Source organism: Chaetodon trifascialis, chromosome 3 (genome assembly GCF_039877785.1).
Source record: "Chaetodon trifascialis isolate fChaTrf1 chromosome 3, fChaTrf1.hap1, whole genome shotgun sequence".
Classification (NCBI taxonomy): Eukaryota; Metazoa; Chordata; class Actinopteri; order Chaetodontiformes; family Chaetodontidae; genus Chaetodon; species Chaetodon trifascialis.
Window position 1 is genome coordinate 24,480,716 of NC_092058.1, and position 10,772 is coordinate 24,491,487.

At 41.3% G+C, this 10,772-nt stretch overlaps 1 protein-coding gene across 2 annotated transcripts in view; it reads right to left on the reverse strand.

Moving 5' to 3' along the window:
* Positions 1-6,520, reverse strand: part of LOC139328872 (nuclear receptor coactivator 3-like) — a 33,268-nt gene extending 26,748 nt beyond the window's left edge. Inside the window, exon 1 of one of the 2 annotated variants that reach the window (XM_070958941.1) lies at positions 6,425-6,520. The gene's annotated coding sequence lies outside the window, so the exon portion shown is untranslated. The remainder of the gene's footprint in view (positions 1-6,424) is intronic. The other variant, XM_070958940.1, reaches the window with a different exon arrangement.
* Positions 6,521-10,772: the final 4,252 nt, after the last annotated feature.

Consider the following 10,772-nt stretch of genomic DNA (forward strand, 5'->3'; position numbering starts at 1 on the left):
CTACAGGCCAACAGTTATGCTGTAGTTCGAGTCAGAGTTTTGTCAAACAGGTGTTGGGACCCCACATAAATGCAAAACACAGTGTGGAGCCTTCTAAATGTTTTGTATCTACTGTTGTTATTTAGTAACTATGGCTCTGCTATGCTGTTATTTAAGTTTGTCTTAAAACAGCTAAAATCTTGCAGACATGTATCTAATGTTTCTGCCAGAAGGAAAAAAAAAACATACATTGATAAGCTTCCCTGGTAATGACACCCATTCCTAATGTTTCTTTTCTTAAAGCCTTGAGAGTCTTTGAGTAATGCTACTTTAAAGCAGCTCATGGTATGTGACTGGTGTTTTGATGTGCAGAAAATAGGGCTGAAAATATCATGTTGGACACTGTTGTGTACTGGCTTTAGTACAACATTTGTATGGAAGCTACATCCTGCTTACATGTGAGGCACATAACACAGCATGTAGGCTGTGTTGCTCAACTACTGCTAACAACAAGACATCCAAATGCAACATCATAGATTCAATTATTAGATTGATGAATTTCACATTCAAAAGATGAAGGAGAAATGACAAAGCGTAAGGACAACTGTCTTGCACATTTCATGAATACTGAAGAATGAGTAAGGAATCTTTTAGCCAGTTTTTATTTAAAACAAAGTACTTAAATCTTCTACTGACGGTCTTGTCACACTGGTTGTGCTTACTATATTTGCTTGACTGTGGATGGAAATTTATTGAAGATTACAAAACCATGTAGGTTGACTGCATCCACACTCATGCACATTCTGAGCCCCACTGTGTCTTTGGCCCCCATACCTGTCAAAACTCTGTCATAATTTGATCTAAAAAAAAAAAAGTTGGACACAGGAAATAGGGTAGTAGCAGGGTAGTAGACTGTTATGTTGGTGCTAATTGAACAGGGACCTTTACTTCACCTTTGTTAGTCATACAGCCGTCATATAGATTCACTTGTTCCAGTACAGCAATGGCAGTCAGAAGAGCATATATGAGCGCCACAAGAACAAGCCGAATGGAAACATGGCAGTCACTTGTTGAAAGTACAGTCATTTCCATACAAAATACTAAATGGGACTTTTGGCCAACTTGTGGGAGTATTGTTTGGTATATAAATTATTTCATTGGTTCAAAGCCTGGTGTGATGTGGCAATGTCAGGAGGCAAGTGTTAGCTCGGCTATTCTGGGGACAACAGTAAGGAGCAGCAACCTTTGATTTTAGTGTTGCCTTAACGACAAGCCACACACACACACACACACACACACACACACACACACACACACACACACACACACACACACACACACACACACACACACACACACACACACACACACACACACACACACACACACACACACACACACACACACACACACACACACACAGGGGTGACGTCACCAGGCAGAGTGAAGAGCAGTAATGGTGAAAGGAACATTTTCCACTTTATCCAGAAACGGGGGAAAAAATCTGTCCAATTAAGAAATGAGTGATGCTGAAAAAGGGATAATAATAAATTATCTGACACATGCTTTGCCAGTGTTGACATGCTGTAGTAAGTCTGCAGCCTTTAACGATGGCGTGGAAGTCTGTCATTCACAACTTGACTTTTCTTTGAACTCAAGGCTGCAATAAAGTAGAAATCGCACTCGTGGAAAACCAAAAAGCTGTCTGACACAGTGCTCTGAGCAAATGTCTGCATACTCATGGCAACTTGGTGTAATTTCGTTTAATTAAAGGGGCTTTTAAATTGCAGGTGAACTATAAGAAAGGAGACATTCAATGCCCTTTACAGTCCTTGCTTGCAGGGTCACATACGTGCATGTATCACCTTACAACTTGTAACTGCAGCACCATGCCTGCCACAGCTGCCTCTCAATCCAGGCAGACCTAGGAACCCCACCCCACTGCCACATAAGTCCGACATCAAACCGTTTCATCTTGGAGGCGTACAGAGAGAAAGAGCAACACAATACAAACAAAGGAAATGAACACAACCAACCATTTGACACTGTTGAATTACAGGGGATGGAGTGTTGAGGGCAAAAAAAGGTAAGCTTTGTGAAATTTGGGACAGAGTGGTGGCTGGTGCCAAACCCCTTGTTGTTTTGGTTGCAAACTTACTATTTTGCCTGTGCAAACACACTTTTTTTCACTTCTTGTGTACCTGATCTAGGCAGAGCATACATAGGACAAGAAAACTGGCGAAGAGGAAGAAGATGGAGAGAGTCCATGTAGCAGTTAAGAAGTTCATCCAGAAGTGGCCGTGTGTCTTTTCTCTTCCCTTTACCAGCCTCTCTTTCTCCATCTCTGCACACTGCATAACAGACAGAGAGAGCATCTGGTAGCAGTTATCTCACAAACCAAACTTTTTTTCACCCTCGCTGTCTCTCCCCCAAAGCATTTTTTTTATAAAAGGGAACTCTAAACAAAACACAAACAAGGTCTTGCTAACATTTTACAATGGTAACAAAACTAGGCCAGGGAGCTACCCTCCCACTGGCTTGTTCAGGTGAACCCCTTTTACGAGCATTCCTCAGCTGGGGGAGCGAAAGTTAAAGGGGGAGTTGAAGTTAAAGAGGAAGGGTAAGGAAGGGAGGGGGGACAAAGCTTGGCACCCCCTTGCCTAATAAACTCTTGCCTTCGTCCAATCAACAAGGACTACAGAGAGTGAACTGTTCCAAATCCTTGCTGGTTATAAACTGGAATTGGGTGCAATGATTGCTTCAGGCTGCCCGTTTGGCTTGTAGAAGTGTGCATGGCTCACATATGGCGCAGCTAGCCTAACATTTGGGTATTACCTCAGAGTTGAGGAAGAAGGGACTGAGGGGATGAATGAGATGTGACTTCAAATAGAGTCAGAGTGCAAATTGTACCGCTTGACTTGGGACTCAGCTCTCTGGCTTCCTCTGTATTGAGAATAAAAATCTGGTTTAAGCAGCTCTCGTCTCATATTCTCACTCTCACTTGTTTGGGCGAAGTAGCTGTAAATATTTTAGCAGTGGAAACACGACTGTCTTGTTGAGCAGAGTTTTCTATATTTAGCTCACCAGAGGTAGGCAGAAAAAGCAAACCTACCTGTTGAGTACTAGTATACCAGTGTATGGTATGTGCACTTTAGCAAACACAAATGTGGATCACTGTCATTGCATGAGTGACCTTGAGATGTGGGGACTAAACAGGATGTTTTACACATGTTGAACTGACCACAGGAAGCTTTTGTGTTCTTAAACCTTGGTTGTAAAAACAGCCACCAATGACAAGTCAGAGTCAAGTCTAAGTGGTGCAGCAGAATAAAGCTTTAGAGATTCATGAACAACTGTTGAAAACTCTAACTTAACCTGGAAACAGGCCAAGGTAAATCCCACAGTCATAGAGCAACAAATTTAAGGATGTATTCTTTCCCTGAATTACAAGTACTAGTTAAAAGTTAGCAGTCAGAATAACACTACACTACCTGTACTGCTGCCCAACAAAAAAAGACCAAGGAGTCATATTTCAATTAGGGTGAAACAATCAGGCTTTCCTTTCACACAGAGCTGTGTGTCATCAAGAGTCCTCAGAGGGCCACTGCTCACCCACACAGCTATTAATCTTAAATTGAACACATAGCACATGACCAGTTGGAAGTTTGAAATGAAACTTATTATGCCCATCTCTCTTAAGGCACAGAGGCTGATGAAACACCAAAAGAATGCCATCTATTCAGACATCAGTGATTCAAAAATGCAGCTTGACAAAGACAGATAAGAGACAGCTATCAAAAAGTGGCTCCACCACACAAAAGTGGTGAGCTCAACTTATTTTTCCCTCCCTTTCTGTGACACAAGCCAGTATTTAAAAGTCAACAGCAGATACACTTAGCCAATAGTTGGGAGATTGTGGAATAAAATGAAAGTTGTATAAAATGTTTACAGTTTTTTTGTCTTTCAAGTTTTTAAATATTTAAAACATTACATTTTAAGTGCAGAACCTATTTCATATGAACTTGATTGAGAAACATGATTTTTAATTCAGCTTCCAGAAAGTTTGAACTTTGTGTCTCCACATACATCTACAACTAGGCATATGTATAGTGCTGACAATACAGTGGGCTGGAGATGCTCAAAGGGACAACAAATCAATACACAAAACCAGAATTGACAAAATGCCCAACCTCACCGAGTGGCCACAGATCTAATACAGCCATATCTAATCAACTTTTACACATGTATTCGCTGCCTTGCCTGCTCCACAGGTTAGTTTACCAAGCTTGTTCAGTAACTACTCACAGAAAATATATTTTATGTTTTTATGGTATTGTTGGCAGGATGCTAAAATATACAACATCAAAAGTAACCTCTATGTGTGTTAACTAAATATCAGGAATGCCTCTAAATGTATGCTCATTCGATTATCGATCAGGCGATCTGATGTAACCACAGAATCTGCCACCACAGAGAGACTTCTCCCAGTCCCATGAGAAAAAGTGATAAGTTAATGAATTATTGAGAGCACAGGGGCGGGCAGACAAAGAGCAAAAGCCATGCATCCCAGTCACTTCTTCACCCCATCTGCAGTCAAAGAATCCCTCCAAAGATTGATTCATTGTTAACGCAGCCTGACACCCTGTGTGAGGGAGAAAGAAAGTGGTAGATAAAGGGACAGAGAATGGGGGACAGGGGGCTCCATTTGCCAAGAATATGAGCAGAAGCAGTTCATTGGACAGGTTCCCACAGTGGTCATTCTACCACTTACAAAAATACCACATATGTGGGCTTGAGTAATGGCATTCCATCAGACTCAAAATAAAGACAAGTTAGCTCATCTGACGGCTGAAGACTGCCAGCATTCTCACTTGTTCGTTCCCAGTAGCACAGCATTTAAAAGCTCACATTAGTTAGATGTCGCAGCCTATTTAATGACTCGCCTGCATGAAAAATTAAAAATTCCTGCAACAATCTATTAGCTGAGCCATGTAAAAACATAGATGATTTCTGAAACTCTCAAATGGAAATAAGCATTGAGCTGTAAATACCTGCAAGTATTGGCAGGGATGGCCCCAGGCAAAGAGAGCGACAGCACACCTAGACCTCAGCCGTTTCAGTGGAATGACTAACTTGCCTCCTCATTGTCTGCCTACACATGAGCACTCTCTCCAAGAATGTCCTCTTAACACCTCAAAAAACTGAGTGCTCAGCATACACCTTGTCCGGCACAGGGAAAGAAAACCTGGACTTCACCTGAACCCTGGGAGTGTTCACCCTCCCCTGCACTGAAACACATCCATCTCCCCTTGCATGTCCGTCTATCTAAATACGATTTAGCAGCGGTGAAAACCAACATTTACCACTGTGTGATGAGCAATTGTACTAACCATTATAATCACGAGTACGTAATCTCACTACAACCATGCAAATAAATAACAGATGCTGCAGATTCTCCAGAGCAGCCACGCTGAGCTCGTCACTTCAAGTGGGGCTGTCAGCCATGGGCACAGTGATCTACTGGTAAACACAAGCTGGTAAATCATGACCTGCAGCTGGTTAGCGTCACACACTGAACAACCACCGAGAGAGAAGAAGGCAATGAGCAATTAATGTGTTGGTCTAATTTCACATGACTTGACGTCAGCTTAGTCACTTTGTTGCCATTTGTTAGATGGTGTTGTTGCATTTCGTGTGTCAAATTAAAGGCAGAAAAAAAACTATTCCACAAACAAAATGTAGGCACGGTTACACTACGCCGCTTTTAAATATGTTAACGCTCGTGGTGGAGGCTAGAAAGCCGCAACAAACGAGCAATAACACAGATTTTTTTATTTTTGTGATCCAAGAGACAACTACTGCGGTGTAACTAACGTTAGCTGTGAACACAGTCGATTCCTGCAGCCTCCGTTTATGGAGAAACTGAGAAGCAAGTCAGACAGTGTGGCAGAAGAATATGTAGTGCCCACAGCTCTTCAGCTGTGTGGTGGACAATGAACACAGCCGTGTGGTGCTGCCAACTTAACATTAACCTTCTGAAACACAGACGAGTTCACTCATGAGCAGCGAGACTGAGCAGCTAGGCTACAGCACACAGCCGAACCACAGAGCCTGTATCTCGTAAACTTTGTAGCTAGCCGATAACGTTAACGAAGCCACCAACAAACACCGCAACCGATACGAATAACACACTATCAAGCCGGGCTTAACGTCAATTATCGTCGTATTTACAGTTTTTAAGCCATTAATATCATAACAAACATTCCATAACAAATAGACAGTGGTGAGGTGGTTCATTGTATCACGGTAGCTTAAAAACCACAGCCTGCTCGGAAGCGGAGCAACACCAACTGTCTCTGTGACAAATTTGCGCATTCAAACATACACTAGCATGAGTTCAAAACTTGGCTGTAAACGAATCATAAAACATTTGCAGAAAACTCACCGGCGTCGACGCTTTCATTGAGTAGAGCAGTTTCTTTTACGCCTCTACAAACTCTCCGCCATCTTCGGCAGGACCGTGTTTGTTTAAATGCGAAACACTCCCAGAGCGGAGGGAGCCAGCTTGTAGCGGAGCGACAGGGCTTCTGGGTAATGTAGTCGCTTTCCTTTTCAAGCCGCATCAACCAGTTTGACACGTTCTGCAAATGAACTACACGTACACCAATACCCATAGGTGATATGAGCAGCAGTCGCTGATATTATTAGGGGAGAGATTTAAAAATGTATTTATAGGCTGGCAGAAAAGCAGCTTTATGCAAATGCCTTATCATACCCGTAGAGTACTACACTATTATGTTGTTCACTATGCATGAAATTACAATTTAAAAACAAAAAAATCGTAAAATGTAAAAAATTGAAGAGTATACACTAGACACAAAAGGGCATTTGAAATTTCTTTGAGGGATACATGCACATTGCTGGATGTTTTTCCAATATAGTTTCTATAGGATTTTACAAATGTCCAGGCTATGTGACTGGACTTAGTAGGATATGTAATACGTAAAAGAGGAATACATAGAATTGCAAAACATTAATTTACAATCACGATTTATGATCTCTATATTGTTGAACAGAACACTATATCCACTGCATCAAATTTAACCCTCTAGTACCTTGCAATTCTGTCAGCTGTAAAGTGACTCAAGTCCATGCCAACACGTGCAGCCTGATACCTCACAGATTCTGGGTCCAGTGTCAGTCATATCAGTTGGACTGAGTGTGGAACAACCATGGCCCCTGAGTGGCCACGGAGGATTGAAGAATCAGTCTCCATGGTGATTTCTCAGACACACTGGTTTTGAATTTTTACCACTGATGAGGGAGTGAGGGCCAAAGATGGGGGGAGAGCAGAAGGACAGGGTGAAGAGAGTAAGGAAGAGCAGAGCATCGCTGCTGAAAAGGCCGTGAAGTTCATTACTGTCACGGCATTTTATGTTATGCTACCAATTCACAGAATTTACTCTGACTTAGCTATTGTTTTGCAAGACATAGAGTACTCCATAAAGTGTTGCACAACTAGTGAGTATGGATGAGTCATACATAAAATTGTTCATAATAGTCATGCAAAACATGATGTTGCATACATCAATTCAGATCTATGCAGTTCTGCTCATGTTATGAGGATTTTTATTGATTCATGAGACGATGAAATCCCCCAAAGTAAAAAATCTTGTTTGTGTTTTGAGTCTGTTTGTGAGTGACAGAGCCTCAATTACATTCCATGGAAACCAAAAGAGGGGCCCAGTGGCCCTCTGTTTGTGCCCCCTCCCCCACAAAACATGGCAAACTGACCTCCCCCCTCAGTGAGTGAGAGACACTTTATCCCATCCCCCCTCCCCACACAGCCTCTCTACTTTGAAAGGACAGGAGATAACAGTTTGAAAGGACAGGAGATAGCCCCATAATCATTAATGCATTCAGACTGGTTTACCTGCAAACAGCTAACAGAGTGCCTTTCTTTGCTCCAAGCCCGTCCCCCTCCCCCAAATTCTCAATACCATACAGATGCAATACGATCCCAAAAAACATCTTCACTTATAAAATCCAATAGACATGTATCCACTGGCAGAGTGCACATTTCGATATTGTGGGTTTATTTTTTAAAACAAGTTTAAAATTCAGCAAAATATATATCTTATCACTTCAGTGTTGTTTTTCTTCTATTTTTTTTAAACATTTTTTGTGTTAAGAAACCAATTTGTTCCAATTGTTATAAAACGTTTGATGTTAATCTTTTAAAATGACCTAAATGCCAACATGAAGACAATCTGTTTTCAACCTTTGAAGATTATTATCTCAGAAACAAGTCAAGTAAAGCATAGGCCCATGTCTACTTATTACTCATACCGAAGTCTCAGCACAAGTCTCTGGTGGTGAATAAGGAAACATTTTTCTCTCCATAACTTTCGGCCTCTTTGCTTGAATCCTTTTTCAATGGCTGTTTAAATAAGATACATAATGACGGGCCTGCTAATGGATCACAGTACGGCACAGCAATTAACCAGGGATATTCAGACTTTAACTGAGACAAAAATCAAATAAAGACGAAAGAAGTCTGCTAAAACCCCAGTTACACGTATTCTACTGAATCCAGCGCAGACGTGAAGGCTGCTCTGGGACTGGCCTGAGCAGTGAAAGTCTAACTTGGGCGCCATCTTGGGGACTGCAGGGCTCGTTACCAGTAGACCACATCTAAAGCTCCCAGGTCATCGTCTGCGGTCTGGACACCCAGCCGACAAAGGTGACACAATATGTGTAGTTATATAACACACAGCTAAGTTTTCATGTGGGGCGTTATCAGGGTAATAATGTTTCATCTACAAAATGAACGGTATCAGTGTTTTCACATCGCCCTCAGCCATGTTGTTCCTGTGTAATGTGTCGTGGGCAGAAGTTCACGCCTATTTAGTTAACCTTCATATAAGATAACATGAACCCGCTTATTAATTAAAGTTAACTACGAGATAACGACGCCAAAGGCTTCCCTGTTCCTTAAAATAACCTTAAGCGTTAAAGTTAGTTGAAAGTAACCACCACCAATGTAATGTCGAGACTAGCTCAACATAGACTAACGTTATCTTAACTACGTTTCTATTAACATGTAGATATTGTGCTCATGCCTACTGGGCTAAATACATTTATTATCCCGTCTTTACTGACACACCTGCACTGACTGTCCCCGGCCATTCACACCAATAGAAAATGTTGAATTTCCAGTTTACAGGCCTTAACGTTAACGCACCTGTATCTGTATTCAGCTGATTTATTAGGACAAGAGGCCTTTTCTGTAGAGGATGTTACAAAAAAGACATGTATTATACCCAGTTAACATTGTGCTTACACACAGCACATTTCTAAATAAATGTGTTTGATCAATTTGCCAGCTGATATAGCAAATCTGAAGGCAGGTCAAGCATAGGATGACTAGCCCACGGTGGACTGTGTATGTGAGGGGGACTTTTTGCCCCTGAGCCCTCTTGGAAGTTAATCTGACCTTGTCCACGAGTCCATTGCTAAATGAGGATGTTTGTTTGTTTGTTTGTTTGAATACTGTGTCATACCACGTAACTGTTCACTCCCAGTGGGTGCATTCATGATGACTGTATTGATGTAGGCCTCACCCAGTAATTATCCACCCTGCGTTACTCATATGCATTCCCTGCTTTGTGATGGGGACACATCTGTTGGCCTGTTAGGACTGATCATGTCTAATGGGACTCCTTGGTGAACTTTTGTGTTTATTTGGTAGTTGTTGATATGAGCAAGTTGGACAATTTCTGGACTGGTGTGCCGTGAGCGGTTATGCATTTTTCCCCACAAGAGGTCGCTGCTGTCTTTCCCCATGTAGGACTATGACTAGTGCAAGCAGATGCTCCTCAAATCTTATAAATAAAAAAAGGAATAAAAAGTTGAAAATTAATTCTACCAACTAAGAATTCTAGCACATCATGTTTTGCCTGCAGAGAAGCAATTATTCATCACGATTGACAAAGTTATGGTTATAAAGTTTGAACAATGTGTTTATCTTTCATCTTTCTTTTATCTTCCACTTTGCAAACATTCACAATACATGTCTGTCTTTCTGACAGGACACTGTCCCTCCCTCCTGCAGGCTCTCTCTGCTCATAGCCTCTGGTTCATGCAGTATGTCTGTGGGAGCTGCACACACATACAGTATTGCATATGTACATAAGTGTACAACAAAAGTAAGAATTTCTTTTTTCTAACACCATGATAAATATAAAGGGAAAGTAAAAATCAGTATAGGCAAGAACATGCTCTTCCTCCTATTATACAGATAAGCTCAAATGTTTCCTAAGATATACATAAGGCAAAATAAAGAGAACAGGAACTTCCTAAAATGGCAAAATTACAATAAATGTGGCAGAACTGTGCTCACATAGTCATAGAGATTTTCTTTTTAGTCACTGTGAATCTTCTTCAAACATGTTGGAACGATAGAAACTAAGACTGAAAGATAAACAGAAACTGAGAGACACTGTATAATCTTGGCCTATCTGGAAGCACATTATTAACATGTAATCACACCAGTTCACATTCCTGCCACATCGCTGTAATTTAGCCTGCATTTTTAACAGTGTTGTTAAACCTATGAAGTCAAAGAAACATTTAGTACTCATTTACCTGCTGCTTATATTTCTACATCTTTCCTATGATGGATGGTTTATCTTGAGGGGGGAAACTAGTTTGACAAATCCCTCCTGAAGAATACAGCCACAGGCCTGTGGATTGTCTGCTGACTATCCTTCACAGCTGCCCCAAAAGCCTAT